This window comes from Crocodylus porosus, unplaced genomic scaffold, assembly GCF_001723895.1.
Source record: "Crocodylus porosus isolate Cpor-Errol unplaced genomic scaffold, CroPor_comp1, whole genome shotgun sequence".
Classification (NCBI taxonomy): Eukaryota; Metazoa; Chordata; order Crocodylia; family Crocodylidae; genus Crocodylus; species Crocodylus porosus.
The window spans coordinates 90722084-90742655 of NW_017728931.1; the positions used below are offsets into that span (position 1 = coordinate 90722084).

Genomic DNA, 20572 nt, shown 5'->3' on the forward strand with positions numbered 1-20572 from the left:
AAGAGCTGGGATGCTGGGGCCAGGTGGTGCAGCCATTGATGGGGTTGGGAGAGCAGGTGGGGGGTGGGGACTCATGGCAGAACCCCTTATGCAGTGCAGGGCAGTGTGGGGCATTAGGGATGCCCCCCACAACCTGGCAAGAGCTGGTGAGTGTGGGGCATTTTTTAAAATTTTTTTTAAGAGCTGGGATGGTGGGGCTGGGCAGGACAGCCATTGACAGGGCTGGGAGAGAGGGCAGGGGATGCGCCTGTTTGATTCAGAGATTTGGCCATTCAATGGCGGCTGAATCTCCAAATCCAATTTGGCTGAATCGATTCAGGACAACAATTAGAATCACTGTCCCCCAAAACAGCCAAATCCAAAGCAAATATTAGCCGCTTTTCACAGGCCTATTAGATTAATCACCATTGTTGTACAATTAAGAAATATATATCACAAAAGGCAACTTACTTTTCAAGTCACGGGCTAGCATGCAGCTGTTGAACTGGGCTGTTGTAGATATGCATTAAGGCATTCCTTTCTGACTAGCCTCAGGTGCCTAGTGCTGGTCTTTCTTCAAGCTCATTTTTACTTCCTGCAGATGATTCTTCTATATTGAATTTGAACTGGGCAGCAGCTATATCAAGTGGCTCTTATGATTGCTACTGAAGATCAAATACAGAGGGCACAGAAATTGTGCTCAACCCTTCTCAGCTAGGGACAGATATTACACATAAACCAGTTTAAGTGATCAGAAACTGGTTTAAACCTGTAACAGAACAAATGTTCAGTGCATACAAACTGTTTGATTGGGGTCAAACTAGTTTATGCAATATCTGCCCCAGACCCCTTCCTGGTTTAACATAAACTAGAGTCCTCCAGCATCCCAGCATGCTTTGCAGCCCTGCTCTGGAGCAGGGCTGGCCCTGCCCCTCTGCTCCCTAGCTGGAGCTCCAGCAGGAACAGCAGTGTCTGCCTGACTTCCCCTTGTCGCCCCCTCCCCTGCCACTGCTCCCTGCTCAAGCAGAGATTCCTCTCCTCCCCTATACCATAGCATAGTCCGTAGCCAACATATGGTATGCTAGCTAATGTAAGGCAGGCAGAACAGTGTCCACTTAGGGCTTTTTGGATCTAATCAGCAGATCAGTTGGTAATGTCCCTCCATTCCTTCTGTGGAAAAAGTTGTTTAAGAAGAGTTTGAACGAATGAGAGAAGCTTTTGTTTTCTTGCTGAGGTGCTAAATGCCCTGTTAACAACTCCCTGTTGGCTCCCTCCCTGGTTAGGAGCACCACAGGGAGGGGAGAAGGGGGAAGAACCCCTCCCTAATCAGATTGTGCTGCCAGGGCCTGGCCATACCTCCCTACTCAGCTCAGAACTATCAAAGGGAAGGGAAGGCTGCTCTAGCACCCCCGGCTTGTAGCCTGACCCACTGCAGGCATGTGTGGTTGCAAACCATGTCTGTGTGATTGCAAACCAGGTCACCCCAGGCAGGTTAGACTAACCTGCAAAGATTGAATCAACTCAGACTCAGGCTTTTTGAATGTCTGTCCCTAGCCCTGGTGACTGGGCTGTGACTGTGAGAAGGACAAAGCCAGTTTGGAGTAGTGGGAAACTAGATTGGAAGCAGAAGAATCTTTTTGCCTCAAGTGCAGGCATGAGGCTTTTCAGAGGGAAAGCCTAATGCTGGGCAGCAGGGGAGGGTGCAGATTTTCTTGCTGCTGGAATAGGGGAAGAAGAGATTCGAGAAACTGCTTCCTGGGCTCCAGCTGTAAACGTTTCTGAAAGGTCACCTGCTGAGGCAATTCTTGGCAGTAGGGGCAAAGTAAAGCCCAGACTTCTGTCTAATGGATGCCTCAATAGGAGGAGGGAGGCTTTCTTAAAATTGAAAGCAATTGTGCCATTTGTGAATGTGGAGAAAAGAAGAGAGAAAATGAAATGGCATATTGCTGTGAATGGCTTTTCAAGTTCTCCCAAGGTTCCAGTTTTCAGGCTGTTCCATGATGCCAGGATTGGGGACGTTGCCTGCCCTGTGTCACAGATGTTTTTTATGTAGGTCAGAGCTGCTGAACTGGTGGTGTGTAGGCCATATGGAGTCCCTGAAGGATTAACCTGCAACTCCCAAGCTCCCTGTCTGGGCAGTATACAACCCACCACTCAAATGGCTTCTGACACTTGTTTCCAGCCTCCCAGTGCCTCTTCCTGCTTTTACAACCTGTCCCCACCCCTGGGGGTGAGGTGGGGTGGGGCCAGATCTGCTGCCAAGTAACAGGGGGAAACCTTAGTACACCACATAGTGCCCTAATGTGGTACATCAGAGAGGGTACCCACTGTGTAGGGCAGTGGGGCCATCACATGGCATGAGGTATGGAGCACAGGAGTGCTCCACACTGCATCAGGGAGAGGTGCTTGCCACAACACACTGGGGGACATGGGCATAGCCAGGGTTTGAAATATGGAGGGCAGGGGCTTGGCAAAGGCTGAGCCCCACATAAGAGATGAGAGCTCCCTCCATAAGCCCCCCCCACATAAGAGACAAGAGACCCCGGCTCAGGCTGTGGCTCCTTCCAGCTGCCACCACTGCAGACCCCCACCAAGAGTCAGAGTGTAATTTGAACCGTGGGCACAGCATGGTGGGGGTAGGGCCACTGACATGGTGGGGGAGAAGAGTGCAGCCCCTGTGATGTGTGTGGCCAGGGGACATGCAGCTCTTGCAATGTGTGTGTGGCTGGGGGGAGTACAACCCCTGCAGTGTGTGTGGCCAGGGGGCGTGCGGCCCTTGGTCCTTAAAAGTTGAACAGCCCTGATGTAGGTCTTGCCATTGGGAGTGCTTTCTATAACAAAAAACCCTGCCTATTAAAAGTATTAATGGCAAAAGGAAGCACTAAACTAAAGTCCAGAGGTCTGTTTCCAAATGCAAAGTCTAAATGAAGCCTTCTACAGATGTTTATTAGTCGATACGATCAAAGTAATTTAAAAACTACAATTTGTTGGCAACGTGCCAAACCCAAAGTTATTGCCAAAATGCCTATTCTAAACCCCAATCATGAACACAAACACAGAAAACAGTGTCCTGCCTTTGACTTTCTGGGGCTAAGAAACAAATGAGAGTTGAAAAGGCCAGACATATCCCCAAAGTATTGCAGAGGGCAAGCAGCAGCAGCTGCATGGCATTCCCTCCCCATTCCTGGAGGCTACAGAAAATAATCCAAGCCAAGTATGTAGGAGTGCATAAAAGGGGTGTGGATCTAAGGAGCAGTCACTTTCCACAACATGTTCTCTGCTTAAGCCAATGATACATGTTCCAAAAAAAACATTGTTAACGTCTACCCTGTGCTGCCTCTACTCCCTAAGAAAAAAAGTTGGTGGAGGCACACTGCAGGCAGCGAGTGACTGCATGGTTCCTGAGTCTTTTCCCTAATGGTGACATTTACTCTTTGTGGGAGGAGTAGAGGGCTTTGCAGGGACCTTCATGCTCTGAAAGCTTCATGGCTCTGGCAAATGCAGAGCAGATGTGCAGAAAGGCTTTTCACAAGAAACTCCTCCCTAGCTATGAATCCCTGGCACAGGACGGCAGCCCATAGGAGTAGCTGTTGCTGGTGGGTACAAGATTTTATTCTTTTTGAAAGTGTTTGTAAATCCAAATTAGTTGTTCAAGGAAATTCTATCAATTTCTACTGCTTAAGCACTTCATTCTAAATATCACAAATGTAATCCAAATGTTGTGATGCTAATTGCCTGCAACCCTTGAAGAAAACCAGGTTTCATAACTCTCACTCCAGTGGCTTGCTCTGTAGTTGTTAATATAAACAATAGGTTCCTACAAAACACAGGAAAATATGTATGTGGGCCACAATCCTGCATTCCCCGCATATGCAAAACTCCCACAGACATTAGAGTGGGGAAACAGAGGCACAGATAATGCAGGGCTTATGATAACTTCAGATTGTTGGGATGCATCTAACAATAGTTCTTAGTCAGAACAGATAATCATTTCTTAAAACTGAAAAAAAAAAGATTCCTTTTTATTCACATTTAAGTCCTGAGTGCATTTTTGTGCCCAAGTTATTGACTCCTCATAATGGAGGTTTCAAATCAAAATACTTACTGACATAGGTGCAAATGAAGTTGCTTTAATAATGCTAATCACCGCACCTACAGTCAGGATGACTCTCCCCACAGACCCTTAGTGGGACTGCCCAGTCACCAGAAATACATATTCTATTCTCCTTGGACCTTATCAGTGGCATGCAGCAATTCATACAGCTATTTTAATCACAGGAGAGAAGCCTTACAGATATTTAGATGACCATGCCTACAAAAGCATCATTTAGCTAAAGGCAAAAACATCATAGGCGCAAGCCACACAAACACAATGACAAAGCCTTAGCAGGGCTGAGAGCATAGCCTTCTAACTTTGATCAGCAGCTTCTAAGGGCTGACACACGAACAGCAGACAGGTTTCATCAGCTGTGCTTGTGACAGCTCATCAGTATAGTACATCTGTTGCCTTAGCCAGACACTATCAGCCTGATTTACATATTAATTATGGGCCCATCTTCGAGAAGATCCTTCTATGGGGCTCAGAAATATTTTAATCCCTGATTGGTCAGTTTTAAGATATAAGAGGAAAATTGGAAAAAAAAAAAAGAGAAAGCGAGAGAGAGACTAAGAGAGCCAATTTAGTTCTGTATTTGGATGAAGTGACATTTTAAGAAGACTGGGAATTTCTTTAATAAAAATATCTGCTTAAGACTCACATTCTCCCCTCCATCCCCTTATGACTGCTTTGTTCCTCACTGACAGGTTAATCCAAGCATAAACAATTACGTTTTCATACTAAAAATGATTTTTCCATAAAGCTTTGATTCCATTAAAAAAGGACTAATATAAAGTAAATCCATGAGAAGCCTCCTGAATAATTTAAACAGAGTAATCTACTATACAAGCCACCTCCACACAATAGGCTGAAATAGTGTAATTACTAATATGCCATATGGAGCAAAAGCAGAGGTGTGGCACAATCTGCTGATGGATCAATTAGCACTGAAGGCAATAGATTGTATCATCATCATTATCAACAAAACATTTGGAAAGTTGTTTGTTTATTTATCCGGAATGTATTTATGTTCTTGGGGTTTTTTCTGTACCATAAGACAAATAATTCTTGTTTCGTTTTTAGCACTTTCAATAAAAAGAACTCAAAGTACTTTGAAAACGTTAAAGAATTAAGCTCCACAAATCCCCCAAGGTTAGGAAGGAATGCACAATGGTCTGCCTGGTTTATCCGTGCATTTATGTGTAAATAACTTCAGTGCAATTTATTTTTCATAGATCGCTGAAAACTCCCAGCATCTCCACAAGGTAGTTAAAGCACTGCTAATGTGCTTAAGAAAGTGTCATTGGGTATATAATGGAGAGAAGGACTTATGGCTTTGGAACATCTTAGGAAAGGAAACCCCATATGTGTGCATACTTATCTTCAGAAGGAGAGCAAGAGACTGGGAAATTGCAGAGCAGATGTGCAACTCTCTCCACTGCTTTTTATCAGTATAATGCACATTTCGTTCTACAGGGGAAAATGACTAGTGTGATTTCCTTCATGCTAAACTATGATATCATGAATTGCAGCCATGCAGTTCATACTGTTCTAGTCAAGGGAAGCTATCAGCATTTGCACTACAAGCCTCTCATTTCTGGGTGCTATAAATCAACTATAAAAATTCAGTGAGGAGTTAATGTGGCATATAGGATTTTAGACAGAGTAGGCTATTTCTATAATTTAACAAATGGCTCATTTTACTTTATACTACAAGAGTCAAAAGCACATGCTTTAAGCACAATGCAAAAATGGCTTTGATTACAAATAGTGAAAGGTCACCGATTCATCAAGCTGTATTTGAATAAAGTATACAGGGTATTGGATTTAAATCCATCCTGAAACTAGGGATAGAGCTGCAGAATGGATCTTCAATAGCTGTTATACTAATTCACTAGCTATAATAGTAATTGCTATTACTCTACAACAATGTTTTGCAAACTTTTCCACTGACTCACCCATTTACCTGCAAAATATTGTTGCTTTTACACCCTATATCAATGTGTCTCTGCATATTTATTTTTTAGGAAGAGTATCAGCACTGATGTCAACATACGGGAACACTACTACTCATCACACATTAACCAATCAGAACCTCTAGCTCTATTATTAAAATTTAGGCACGTATCCCTTGGCAAAGTGCTGTGTACCTCTGGGGTGTGTATACTTCAGTTTGAGAACCATTGTTCTTTACCAGGTACTAATAATTCCAGATCCTCTCGGTCATCTAATATAATCCTCAACACCCGTGTATTGGGAGTCAGTAAAAATATGGACACACATACATTTGGAGCCATTTAAATGGTTTCAAAAGGGCAATATGTTACATTCAGATTGTTGAATGTGGATCAGCCAGGATCAATACACACCTAGCAAAACTGCTCCACCTCGAACACTGCTACATCCAGGGTTAAAGTTGTTCTACATTTGTATCATTCCCATTTTGTTCACATATAATCATTAGAATGTAGCAGTTACTTTCCTTTTGAAACAGCTCCAAATGTACAAGCATCTGGACCCTTCTGTGCTGTGTAGGTAGCGGCTCACTATCAGCAGGACTGTCTGTGGGCTAGCTAATGACAGATACAGCAGCTAAGCACTGAGATCAGGGCCCTGAACTAGGAACTATCTTAGTGAGGGTGGAGGCTTACTGTCATATACAGCCTCAGTGATTTCAGTGGGTCTCTGTACATGGACAGGGGTCAACCTTCACAAAGATCTTTTAGGATCAGAACCTAAGTGTTTGCACCACACTTACACAGGCCCTCAGCCTCTGTGGCTAGGGACAGACATTCAAAAAGCCTGAACCTTAATTGATTCAATTGTTGCAGGTTAGTCTAGTGGTGCAGAGATTGAATTGGTTTGCAAGTGGATAGATGTTCCCTTTTCATTCTGGAAATGCAGGTATATGCCTGCAGTGGCTCAGGCCAAAAGCCCAGGGCACTAGAGCAGCCCTCCCTTACCTTCCATAGGGAAGCTGAGCTGGGGGGAGGGCCACACGGCCAGGCCAGAGTAAGATTCAGGAGGGGAAAAAACCCCAGCCTTGGCCTACAGGATGCCAAGGTTGGGGGAAGAGGGAGCGTGGCCAGACCAATGTGGCAGGGAAGGAGGAGGAGGGGAGAACTCTGCCCACCCCAGTGGCTCTCTGACAGCCAGGAGCGATCCCAGAACACAGCACTGCCTGGCCCCAGAGGGGAACTCTTTCCCCTCCTTCCTTTCCCCCACCACTGCAGGGCAGGGAGGGGGCTCTGTTTGGTGCTCGGAGGGGATCTTCCCCGTCCTCCTCCCCTTCATCCCCATGGGGTGGGGAGGGAGGCTCTGAGAGGCTGCCCAGCCCCAGAAGCGGACTCTTCCCCCTGCTTCTCCCCCACCATTGCGGGGTGGGGAGGGCTTCTGTTCAGTTCTGGGGGGGTACTCTTCTGCCTCCACCTTTGCCCCCCACACCCACCACCATGGGGCGGGGGGAGGGGGGGACTCTGTGCGGCACTGGCCTGCCCAGCACAGCCAGGGCACCAGGATCAGCTCTAATTTAACTGCAGCTGCTGGGGGTGGCCCCACCCCTGTGGCCCAGGCTGGTCTCACTCAGCCCAGGCTGAGGCAGCTGTATGATAGGGCCAGGCCATGCCACCCCCAGCAAGTGCAGCTCAGTGATAGGGCGACTGAGCCCTGTCAACAGCCTGGCACACGTGGCTGGCAGCTGGCCAGGCAGTGGCCCAACCAGGCTGGCTGAGAGGCACCACGGGGGCTCGGGGGCTCAGCACCCATGGTGGGTGGCTGTTGGGCTCCAGGCCCAGCAGTGCCTCTGAGCAGGCCCGGATAGCCGTCTGCCCAGGCAGCTGCTGGCCACCTATGCTGGGCCAGGACAGGCTGCTGACAGGGCTTAGTGTCCCCATCACTGAGCTGCACCCATGGGGGTGGCCCTGCACCCACAGCTCAATGCAGCCCCAACATGCAGCTACCTCAGCCAGGGCTGAACAAGGCCAGCCCGGGCTGTGTGGGTGGTGCCACCCCCAGCAGCTGTGGCTCAGTTACAGCCACTGCCTGTGCCCAGGCTGGGCAGCACCACACCACACAGCCTCCTCTCCCTGCCCTGCAGTGGTGAGGGGTGCAGGGAGGAGAAGGAGCAGGAAAAGTACCGCCCCCCCGAACTGAACAGAGCCCCCCTCTCCACCCTGCAGGAGGGAGGAGTGGGGGGAAAGAGGCCCCCTCTTGGGCTGGGCAGCCTCACAAAGAGACTCCTCCCCATCCCATAGTGGTGGGGGGGGGGAGGATGAGGAGGAGAAGTCCTCCTCCAGTACCACACAGACCCCCCCCCTCCCACCTCCCCAGCCTGGGGAAAGGAGGAGGAGGGGGAAAGAGTTCATCCCAGCATGGCCCCAGTAAAGTGAAGGGGGCAGAGAGAAGGGTTAATTCCTTACTCCATCTCTTCTGCCCTGCAGCCAGGACCTGCCAGTCCCAGGGGCCACCACTGCAGCCCCCTCCCCTCTGCTCTCTGACAGACAGGCAGACCCCAGCTGAGGTGGGGGAGAAGGGGAAGGAGGGAAGAATTAACCCCCTTCCTGCCCACTTTGCCTTAATGGGGCCATGCTGGCCAGTGTCTCACCATATCCTGCCTCTGCTCAGGATAGAGAGCACAAGGGCAGGGATATCTCTGCTCTGGAGCACACAGCACAGCCCAGCTCAGAGAGCATGCTAGGATGATGGAGGACTCTGGCTTAATTTAAACCAGGAAGAGGTCTGGGACAGACACTGCATAAACTGGTATGAGCTCAGTCAGTTAAGTCAGATAATATATTCAACCAGGTTTATCTAAAATTGGTTTTGGCCATTTTGAAACTGGTTTATATGTACTGAATATCTGTTCTGTTACAGGTTTAAACCAGATTCTGATCACTTAAACCAGTTTATTATGTTTAATGTCTGCTCTTAGCCTGTGTGAATTTCATCTAAGGCAGTGCTTCCCAAACTTTTCCTCAGCATGACCCCATTTCCTCAGCATGGCCCCTTATTCCCAACTCACAGCTCCCCACTTCCCCCAGGTACCCCTTACTCCCAACCCACATCCCCACTACTCTACCCAGGTGCTCCAGGGCCAGGACCCACAACTCCCTGACTCCCCCCCATGCCTCCCAGCAGCACCTGAGCCCTGGCTGCTGCCCACAGGAAGCAGCAGCTGCTGAGGCTGGAACATGGAGTCCAGTTCCCCATCCCTCCCTCCCCTGCGGGTAGCATGGCCAGAGCTGAGCCAGTGGGTGGAGGGGAGGATGTGAGCTGCCCTCTGTAGGCTTGGGGCTCCCCACCCTGCTGCCCTTCCCTCAGGCCTATGCAGCCCAGCAGGGCGGGGACCTGGAGTGAGAGAGAGCACTGTGCCACAACCCTATCTGATGATGTTCTGACCTACAGTTTGGAAACCACTGATCTACCACTATCAGTGAATTTGATTCACTGATAATATGTAAAATTGACCAGGGCCTGGTGGATACTTTAAGAAAAAATGAAAGTAATGAATATTAATTAGAATAAAAATGAATTTACTTTGAGCATAAATACACTAGTATATTAGTTTCCTGACAGGAATATTTGTGAAAATGGCAAGTAAAAAATGTACAGAAAAGGTGAATTTTAAGTTAAACATTTACATCATTGTTCTCATCCAACAAAGGATGAAAACCAAGTTTGTGGTTTTTGTGTCCAGTCAAAACTAAATTAAATTTCAGTTTTTTTAATCTTAGATATTCATCTAAACAGTTCATGAATAATCAACCAATAACAAAAATCACCAAAAATTAAATAGCAAATAGCTTGTATAATACATCAAGTCAGGAAAATCATAAACTGCTTCCAAGCAATTAATGGACAGAAAAATAGGCTATAATTACTGAAAAAATAGCAATCATGAATTACTTATTTGTCTTTAAGTTTGATGACAACAGTTGGATTTGGGAGAGAAAATTAAAAAAGAGTAAGTACCTTATACCAAAAATTAACAGTTTTAAAAAAGCTGTTGTTTCTAATATGTATACTCTTCAACATAAAGTCTTAGCAGAGGGTAGCATTTACTTTTCAACTTCTAGACTTCGAATTCAAATCCAAATTATAATAAACATTCAATGTTCCCATTCATCATATCCAATACAAAAAATCAAAAGGATATGAAAATAACTCTTTGGGATACTATCTTGCTGGAGAATGGACTCTACAGAACAGTTATTCAAGCTCAAGTTGTGCTGTTGTTTCTTGGATAACAATTTATTTCCTTGTGTTTTAAGTCAGTTACAGAATGACACCGTTATTTAGTAAGCCTAAAGGCCTTGTTACAGGCTAAATTTAGGTGGCTCCTGGAGCTCTTCACTGCTGGATTGTGCACACATTAACACCTGAAACTAGTTTTAAGCACACTTTAGGCGGCTTAAAGTTATGCCACTCCAGGGAAAGATTCTCTCTGATCTACATTACCCAGCTTGTGTTCCATTAATGTGTGGCCACTCCCCACAGATGAGCTGCCCAAGCTGCAATTCTCCAGCATCCCAGGATGCAGTGTCTCTGCTTCACACACCCTCCTGTTCTGCGCAGATAAACTTTCCACCCCCAGAACTCTACTGTCCAGTGGGGAATTCTGGCACAAAGCCAATTCCCTCTCCCACCACCAGGGATCTGCCCACCCCCAGGGGTGCAATCCTATGCAAGCAGCCTACAGAGCACATAATAACTAGCCAGGTCACAGAAAAGGGACAGGTCCAGGAGTGGGGCATAGGGAAAATTCGGGGGGGAAGCGAGGTAGGGGTCTAGACTGGGTCCCTGTGATCTAAGGCTTCCTTCCCAGGGCAGGGCAGTAGTTCCATCAAAAGCTCCTTCCCTCACTGTTCTCACCTCTCAGCCACTCTGGGAACCATGACCAACACCCCAACCTCACAGTCCCAAATCCCATTTTATTAAAACATCAGACCTGCTTTGAAGCAGTATCACATCATCCCCCCCCCCAATGAAAGTACAGTGTTTACTTTCATTTCCTGTCGCAGCACCTCAGGCCTCAGAAAACAGCTTGGAGGGCTGCATGGCGGCCTGCGGGCCGTATGTTGGACAAGCCTCGTCTAAGTTCTTTTTTCTTCTTCTTCTTTTATCCTTCAATGGCTGACTTTCTTCATTTCACCACCTTTCTACCTCCCATTTCATTACCCATCCCATGCTCTTAGCTTCCCGGCCTCCCAGCTCTTAGCCTCCCAGCTTCAAGTCCCTGCCCCTTCCCAAACCCATCTTACACACCCCCACCTAGAGAAGGGATAGAATCATATCCTGGCTCATCAACCCTGTAGTGACAACTCCCAGCTGTAGCTCCTAGTCAGGTCCCTGATCACCAGCCCTCTAGTGGCAAGTCATAGCTGTGCAGGCGGGAGACAGACAAAGTATTTAGACTTAAGGGTTAAGTACAAGCAGTCAAAAAGACCATGGCTAAATTGATTTAGTCTTTGCAGGTTAGTCTAAACTGCACAGATTAAATTGAAACAGAAGTGAACAGACATTTACCTTTCATTAAGGAAACACAGCCACATGCCTGCAGTGACTCAGGTCAGAAGCCCAAGGGCACTAGAGCATGGCTCTCTAGCTGTGTTTACTTCCTCTTCCTTCTGTCCCTGATGTCTCTGGGATTTGTAGTCCAGAATTACAGCAGCAGGACTCTGCAGGGTTGCTCATCACTCTCTGTTCTTTCTTCCAGGTATTTCTACCCCACAGTTGCAGCCAGCAGTAAGTTTAAGTGGGGGAAGGGGTGTTTAATCCCCCTCCCTGGCCCCAGACCCAGTTTTTGTTTGCCTGGGGGGAGAGGAGGCAGCCCCCCACAGACAGGGCTGCATCCCCAGCCGGACTTGCCCTTCTCCTCCTCAGGCAGCAGGAGGGTGGGGCCAGCCCTGCTCTCTGGAGCAGACAGAATAGCACAGCCCAAGGCTGGAAAGCATTCTGGAGGCCTGTGATTTAACTTGAACCAGGAAGGGGTATGGGACAGAATTTTCATAAATCAGTTTGAGCCAAATCAGCTAAGTCTGATATGACATTCAACCAGGTTTATCTTAAACTAGTTTCAGCAATTTTGAAACTGGTTTATGTGCACTGAGCTTCTGTTCTGTTACAGGTTTAAACCAGTTTCTGATCACTTAAACTGGTTTATCTGTAACTTCTGTCCCTAGCCAAGATGTGACTGCTCCAAACTGGAGCTAGCATTAACCTCAATCAGCATCTGAGTAGCTCAAAATGCAACATGTAACAAGGCTCTAAGCTTGTCACGAGTGACTGCAAATATTGCATGTTTTATTTTTTGGTTTAAACTTGGCACATCTTAAAAGTTGTTGTTCCCAAGTGCTGAAACTCTCAAAATAACCCGTAGGGTTTTTTCATATGAGCAAAACTTGGACAAAGTTTAAATATTCAAAATCACTCATAACTTTTGAAAGGCTGAGACTTATTATAGCCCCCTATATATTCTTAGGGAAATGTTTTAAGGTAATGTCAAGATAAATGTCATGTTGCCCTTTGTACACTGTCAAAACTACCAAAGAAAGTCTGCATATAATTAACCTAGATTCTGGACAGAAGACATTCTTCCCAGGAGGGTAACCATAAGCTTGTGGTCTGAGGAAAGGTTAGTCTCTCCTATGCTTTGAAAAATCCTGTAACTAGGTAAAATTGATAACTGAGAGAGAAATGCTACTCCTACTTTTAAAGAAGCCTAAAATGCATGATAGTTTCTATTTATCTAAGGAAATTTTATTGCCTGATGCTTTTGTGGGGTGGAGGGAACACTGCCAAAATTAATTTGTCAGAGGTAGGTAAACCTAGTCTAAGTAATAATGTGGTTGCTACTGATGAACTGTCTCTCTCTTTGGATGAGTTGCCACATTGGCGAGCACAGTGCAGTAAGCTGTCCCAGTCCTTCAGGACTGGCTCCCTGCCTGTCCTCCTCCTCCTCCTCCTCCTCCTCCCACTACCCATGTGCCCAGTCACATCCCCTCACAGGAATGCTGAATAGCACTAAACATTATGGAAACCATCTGTCTAAAAAAAAATAAAATGGAATTGCAAAATAAGATGGGCTATAGTCAAAGTTTGGCTGTCTTAAAATATGCTTTGAAGCACTGCAATACTTACACAGATTAGAGCAGGGAACAGTTAGGCCAAGAATCTCCTCCTCTGCTTCTGTGACAACAGGGGAGACAACATTTTTGGAAGCTAAACCCATGGAGCTAAACACAAGGAAAACATCATCTCTGTAGCATGCTTTCCTTACTTAAATCCCATAAAAAAACCCTCTAGTGATTGCAAGTAAGGAAAAAGTGGGCAGAGGGTAAAAATGGCTGCAAGGAATGGTTGTCTTTTTATGGTATCATTCACCGTAGTCACTCAGGGGAGCCTGTTACTAACTTATCCTCCTCTACCACTGCCATTTCTGCCAAAGAAGGCCAATGAAGTTTGGAGGCAGTAGGAAAAGAGGAAAAGAGTGAGGACACATTCAGCTGCATGCTATGTTCTATGACAGGGGTAGGAAACCCCCCGGCATGGGTGCCAGAGTATGGCACTCATAGGCATTTGGCTTGGCACTCGTGCCTTGGGTTGGACAGCAGGGAAGGGGTTGGGACTGTGCTGCCATAACAAGAATTGGGCCAGTCATGGCTCCCCCACTGTCTGGCCCTAGCACACCAACATCTTACAAGTTGAGGTTGTGGGTGTTTTTGACTTTCTGCCCCAAAATGTTCTATGATGTAATAAGAAAGACAGGAAGCTGTTCAGAGGCATAATAACTTAGCACTGCTAGCTATAGCCTCTAGTAATAATCCCACAGGCCACAATCTTGGAGGGTCTTTTCCTATCTTGCAAATGAGAAACCACAGACACACCCCATACACCCAGCAGAATAGATAGAAACACTGAAAGTTCTACAAATATAGGTGGACAATGTAACTATCCTTACAAGAGGGATGTTGTAAGGATTCATTCATTCAATTATGATTGTTAAGGTCTCAGATATTAGGAATTGAAAGGGACCAGTGGAAACTCTTGTATGTGAGTGAAGATTTGTCCTCAAGGAAAGAGAGAGGATGGTTCCACTTTGATAACCTTTCTTCTCCAGAGAAGTAACTATGAACTGGGCTCAGGCTTTGCAGTCGTCCCACTGATGAAGGCTGTTTGGGGTGGGCAAAATTAACATAGCTCACACACTTTTTGTCTTGTTGACTACTCAGTTTTGCTGTTCTTTTGGCTTGCTCAGGGCTCCCAGTAGAGTGGGAACCACAGCCACTTTCTAATGCCCTGTTACCATTTTTGTTCTGTTAACCAAAGTCTGCAGTGATGATACAGTGGGTATTTTGTATCATTTCATCCTCAGCTCTTTCAGCTCTCAGATTCCCCTTTCTTCCAAGAAGTCATTGTTCCTGTATTTACACTGTAAGGCCATGTTAACTGGAACACTATTCAACAAAAGGTTAGTTACGGGGAGTATTTAATCATAAAATCTGATGTTTGTTATAATAAATATTGCATTATTTTAATTTTTCCACCTCATGCATGTAATTATATAAGAGTGAACACCCTTTTTATAGTCCATATTTTTTCAGGTGTGTAGCTGTCCTGTGGTTATGCTACAGCTGTGATGTTTGGGAAGGATTTTCCATGCTCTTGGCTATACTAGGCATTCCAAGTGAACAAAAGCCAGCTTCATGTATAAAACCATAATTTGGTTGCCAGCTGATATCAACTAACAAATAAGTGTTGGTTTTGTTATAAAAATGTTGTAATATTTGACCTCTTGCACTAAAGCCTGCCCTGAAACTCCTTGCAGCTGCTAACTTCAAAAAGATAATCAGAGATAATTAATAACTTCATTTATGACATTTAAAGTATTTTTACATGCACCACATATTTTTTAATTGGACTGTTTTAAAAGATATGGATTTTGCTCCGAGGCAGAGGGCTTGTAGAGCATTCTCTTTTTTCTTTTTTCTTTTTTTTTTTGGTGTTATACCTTTAAAGTAAAATACCATATGGCAGACATACACACACACTGTTTAGTAGATTAATGAAGCCCCGTAGAGATCACATACCCTTTTCCCAGGGTAATGGTTCTGCCTATATTCCACATTTCCAATTTTGTACAGCTCTTTCACTGTGAGATGACTTCGAAATTACACATTCAGGGATACATTTTAACCTTTATTACACTGGGATAAATCCAGCACGAATCTACTGAAGTCAATAAAATCACTCAAGATTTACCTTGAGATAACCAAGATCAGAATGATCTCCATGTCTTTTTAGATCATTCCTTAGGACACCTTCATCTTGAGCAGCACCTTCCTTTATAAGTATCTCTGTAGATGTAAACAAGGGGACACTCTTTAAGCAGTAAAAAAGTTTCTCAGCACTTGGACATTAATCATCATTCTCTCCAAGAAACATACCACTCCTAAAACAAAGCCAAGCACTTGGGTTAGAGAGTCTGATATGCAGAGATGCGAGGGTGTTTTATTGTTCAAAGGAGAAACAAAATTACTTTCTATTCTGCAACTATGGATCCTTTAAAACTGAAGATGTGTAAAAACTAATAACAAGCAAAGTTTCCACCATAGTAGCCTCTGCATGTTAAAGGCTCAATGACCTTTTAGTCCCTTGGACTTTAACCATTTCCTAATGTCTCTTAACAGTAATTTTCTTGTTTGGGAAAGCCCTTTCTAGCTGATAGCATCTAAACAAGCTCATACCTTAATTGAGAAACTTCTCCCATAAATATTTATGTTGCCATGATTAGGCCATTTACTGAATCCAACTACCCATTATGGGTTAAAATAGGGAGCATTGTTTTGAGAAGCCTGGGGCATGGCATGGTTTATACTAGGAGAGTTTAAGTTGTAATTCATCTAATCAACATCTGACTCCAAGCCTCTAAAGTAGCCAGCAACTGTTACAGGAAAAGAGTTGTTATTACGCTTTTGCTGCATACACTATCCTTAACTATATTTTTGAACTGTAAGTAAAAGGAAGAGAATACACAACACTATTTTCATATCTTAAAATTTTTCTTCCCATATAACAGCAAATACTTGGAATACCTGGTGAGCAACCCCTCTTCTGAAAAAAGGAATAAAAACCCTTGCTAAAGAACCAACCCCACCAAACTCAGGAACCCAAAGGAATCGTTGTCAAGGAACTGTATTGATGAAACTTGATTGAAACCATACTACTGATACCCATACAGAGCAGTGTTCTGTCATTAATACTTAGCAGAGGCAATAAAGTAATTTGAGGAGTAAGTGGTACCTTCTATGTGAATAACAATATCCAAATCTGTCCTTCTGTCACCTACAGCTCCAAAGCTGTTTTAATATTGTTAAATAGATACAGCTTTTCTCTTAAACTTTCATTCAAGCCATAGGTCTAAAAATGCTGTCTGCTCTCCATTAGCTTGTCCCCAGTCACCAGGCTAATCCCAAATAAATTAATATTTAAAATTACAAATACTGATTCTCCACACTCCTCCCCCGCCCATTTTTTCATTTGGTGTCTTCCATTCAGCTGCAACCTTTGTAAAGATCTAGTTCAAATTATCATTCAAATATGCATAGAAAGAAAAATCCTTTGGGTACCTCTCCCAGCTATAGACTCCCTTTTAATTCTATTTTTGAAATATGATTAATTCATCTGTTTACAGTAAGAAAAATCTGTTCTTTCTGCTGTTTGCCCTCCCAGCTGTGGAGATGCATATATCCATTTCCATCATCTTTGGCCCATTTTCCCTTTCTGCTTAAGAAACCCATCATAATCATTTTTTTTTCAATATCTTATTTATTAATCTGAGTACTTTACAATGACAAATATTTACTCTGAGGCAGTTAACAAGGAACAAAATCTGAGTTTGTAGACACTCCAAACAAACATTCTCTTTATGCTGGATATTATTACATGATTTATCCTCTATCCCTTAATGACTCTATATTCCCTCTGTTTGTAGGACAAAGAGTGAAAGTTATAGTATTGTCTGTGGTTTCACTGTTTAGTTCTTTTTTTGTAAATAGAATTCAATTTAAGTTAAATCTCCTTGGAAGAAGGAATGCACTTATAGTTCAGCAATATAATGTATGTCCCTGCTTTGACTGTAATTTACAAGGTAATGATGGTTAACATGTGTAGTATTCACAACCCCAAACCTTCAAAAATAGTGAGTCACACTCAAAATATCATGAGGCTTGCTTAAAAATCATGTGATCCTTGTAAAATCATAATTTGGGGGCCTTTTATTTGTTTTTTCAGTACATACACACCATATTTTGTAGTTTTCTCTATAATCAGAAACTTTATTAGACAAAAAATATCAAGCTTTTCCAGCTCTGTGAACTAGGACTTTAAAGAAAGCACCAAGTATCACAAGACTGACATTTAAAATCATAAGAGCTGGCGGTATTGCCTTCTGTGCCTAAATTCAGGCTACCAGATCCAGAGGTAGGCCTCTAAGAAAATTGCCCTGATTTTCAGAGGCACTGAACTGCTGGGATCAACTAAGTCTTTTATTTCTGCTGGACCTTCTCCCAAAAAGTTTTAATGTATAATTTAATATACAAACTATATATTAAAAAGTCTGTATTTAAAGTACAGTTTGGCTAGCTGGTGATCCCATTCTTTATTGAAGGATCATTCCCTGAAAAACTGTCCAATGGGCTCCCTATATAGATTCTCGTCAGTACACATTTTAAACCATTTGGATGCATCCCCATGAGCATGTACACGTGTTTACCTGGGGACAAATAGCAGTGGCACATTGTGTGTTGCTGCTACTTGTCTCCAGGGAACCCCCCTGCACATATGCTCTGGCATGCAGCAAACTGCCCGGAGTGGGGTGGGGGAAGCTGGGGCCAGCTCCTGGGCTGGCCCCTGCAGCCTTATCTGGGGTCTTGGGAGCTTCTGAGGCTGTAGCAGTGGCAATCCAGGCATCTGGAGCCTGGCCAGCAACTGGAGTGTGGCTCTGGCTGGTCAGGCTCCAGTCACAGATGGCACACACTACAGCCACGTGTACTGCCCGACCTTTTTATAAGTGGGATTTCCTGGTATCTCATTTTGACTTTGTGCTACAAATATGCAGCATGGAAAACCTTTTCACATGCACTGTGTGCATTTTGCAACCTGCTGTCTTTTTACCATGGGAGCTCAGCCATGCCATGTCAGTGTGCTTGGGTGGGTAGGTAATGTGCTGCACAGTCAGTGCGCTCTGCATCCCCTGCCACCCGGCAGATGGCAATGGCGTCACATGGCTGAGCTCCTGGGGCAAAGTCAGTATGGTGCAGAGCCCCAGTCTGCAGTAGGCAGCCTGCCTCTGCTCCATGGGGGGATCATGCCCCCCATGTCTCCCCCAGGGGTGCATGCAGCTGCTGGGAACCATGCCCTCCCTGCACCTCTGGATGGCCTGCCCCAGCCCTGGGGCCCCATTCACCCCAGCCCCTGCTCCTGCCTCACTCCTACCCTTACCATGGGGGCCTTGATCTCCCGCCCCCGCCATACCCCTTGGCTCTCCCCCTGACCCTTCCCCTCCACTGGGTGATGTCTGTGTGTCTGTTCCTCAATCCCAAGCCACAGCCCACCCCAGCCCTGCTGCTCCCTTTCACTCCAGACCCACAGTACCCCGCATCCTGCCAGGGTGTGCAGGGACCCTCCATCCCTGGGCTCCAAACACCCCACACACACCCACAGCCCCTCACACCTTCACAAATAACCCCCGCTCCCCACATACACACGCTTCAAAAATAGTATCTCATAATTTATATGCCAATCTCTTGATTTTTTTAAAGAGTGCATCTCATGATTTTTGGCACAGTGGGGTTGACAGTGCTGAACATAGGGCTTTGTACAGTGTTCTGGTCTTCTCAAAACCAAGAACCACCGAAGGGGATACAAATCAAAACTGGTTTTTAAGACACTCCAAGCTTCTTATATAACTCAAGAATGGTTGGTTAATGGTTCAGGTGGAGTGAAAGTTTGGGAAATGAAAGTTTTTATTTTACCTAGCATCTTAGTCATAGTACATCTATCTTAGAGATGGTTATTTGCTAGTGTCTTGTCAGTCTTGCTACCTATGTGGTAAGTTTAACCACTTTGAAAAACGCAACTTGTCAGAATCAGTGGTAAGTTTTACAAAAGAACTCTACTGCTAACTTTAAATTTATTATACAGGTAGAATAGGAGCATCCAGGCTAACTGCAATGCATGGACTGTTCTTATGGGCAATAAAAGCACTTCCTTTCACTATCATTGTTTATGCCTTATTAGAGCTATGCTCATGGGATAGAAAACAGTGCCTCTTGAAGTCATAACTTCTTTAGTTGAATAGAGAGCTATGCTCTTAGCCCTACTCACTTTTTCTCAGTGGGAGTCCAAAATCCTAGATTTGGCAATTCTAAACACAGGAGTCCTGCAAGCCTTTAGTCTCTTCTTTTCATTTACCATAAAGCCTTTTCACATAGCAGCGGCAATATAAATGGCCTGTAAAATGAGTATCTACTTTCAAGTCCCTTTATGTTGCCAGAATGACAGAAAGTGTCCTGGGGGCAAATGGTCCTAGGTGTGTCTAGATGTTAAGAAAACTAAGTTAAGGGATTCCCTCCAGGTACCAATTAAATGTCGTCTTGTGCCAGACCCCAATTGCTCTCTGTACAACAGAAACAGGAAGGCTACAACAAATCTTGGATCAGGACATCATTGAACATATTGATTCAACCCCAGAATCTAATCCCGTCCCCAGTGGAATCAATGTAACTGTAATAGGATTGGAATCTGACCTCACTAAGAGATGCCAGGGGATTGCACTGACATGCTGCCACGTCTTAATTTAAATAGTAAATCCCTTTGGCACCCAGAGCTGTACTTGACCACATTAATTAATCATCAAGGACAATAACACCATGTTAAGGGCAAGCCATGGCTCAAATTGTCCTGATAAAAAGACCAGGGTTATCATTTAAAGATATGTATTTCACAGGCTTATTCTGTCAAAGCAAACAGTGCATAACAAACAGGATGCATTTTGCCTCTCTTCTTCCACTGAGTTACAACTCAAGTTAGATGCTGAACTATTTGAACTGAAGGCAAAGATAGAAAGGAGCTAAAAGATACAAACAGGCTGTACCAAATAATAGTCTACTGAGAGATTGAAAAAGTAATGTATCAAACTATTAGATTACTCTCTGAATCAGGTCTTCTCAGCTAATTCTCATGATCATGAGTTTTTTCAATGCTGCCTGGCCCCTGCATGTCACATAATCCTGTCCCCAGTGGAATCAATGTAACTGTAATAGCATTGGAATCTGACCTCACTAAGGCCTGGATACCCATTTTACAGGCCATTTACATAAAAGGATCCTAAAAGCACCATATACAGAAAAAAAAGACCCCCACCCAGTGCAAGCACTTTGGAACATCCACATGAGGCTCCCACACAAGGATCTGCTAACAAATCCCTGGAGATAGGGT

The 20572-nt window shown here is 44.7% G+C and overlaps 1 long non-coding RNA gene across 1 annotated transcript in view; it reads right to left on the minus strand.

The window, feature by feature from the left end:
• Nucleotides 1-20572, minus strand: part of LOC109315577 — a 115904-nt gene that overhangs the window by 2122 nt on the left and 93210 nt on the right. The window contains exon 3 of the long non-coding RNA XR_002102543.1: nucleotides 15335-15429. This is a non-coding gene — a long non-coding RNA (uncharacterized LOC109315577). The remainder of the gene's footprint in view (nucleotides 1-15334; nucleotides 15430-20572) is intronic.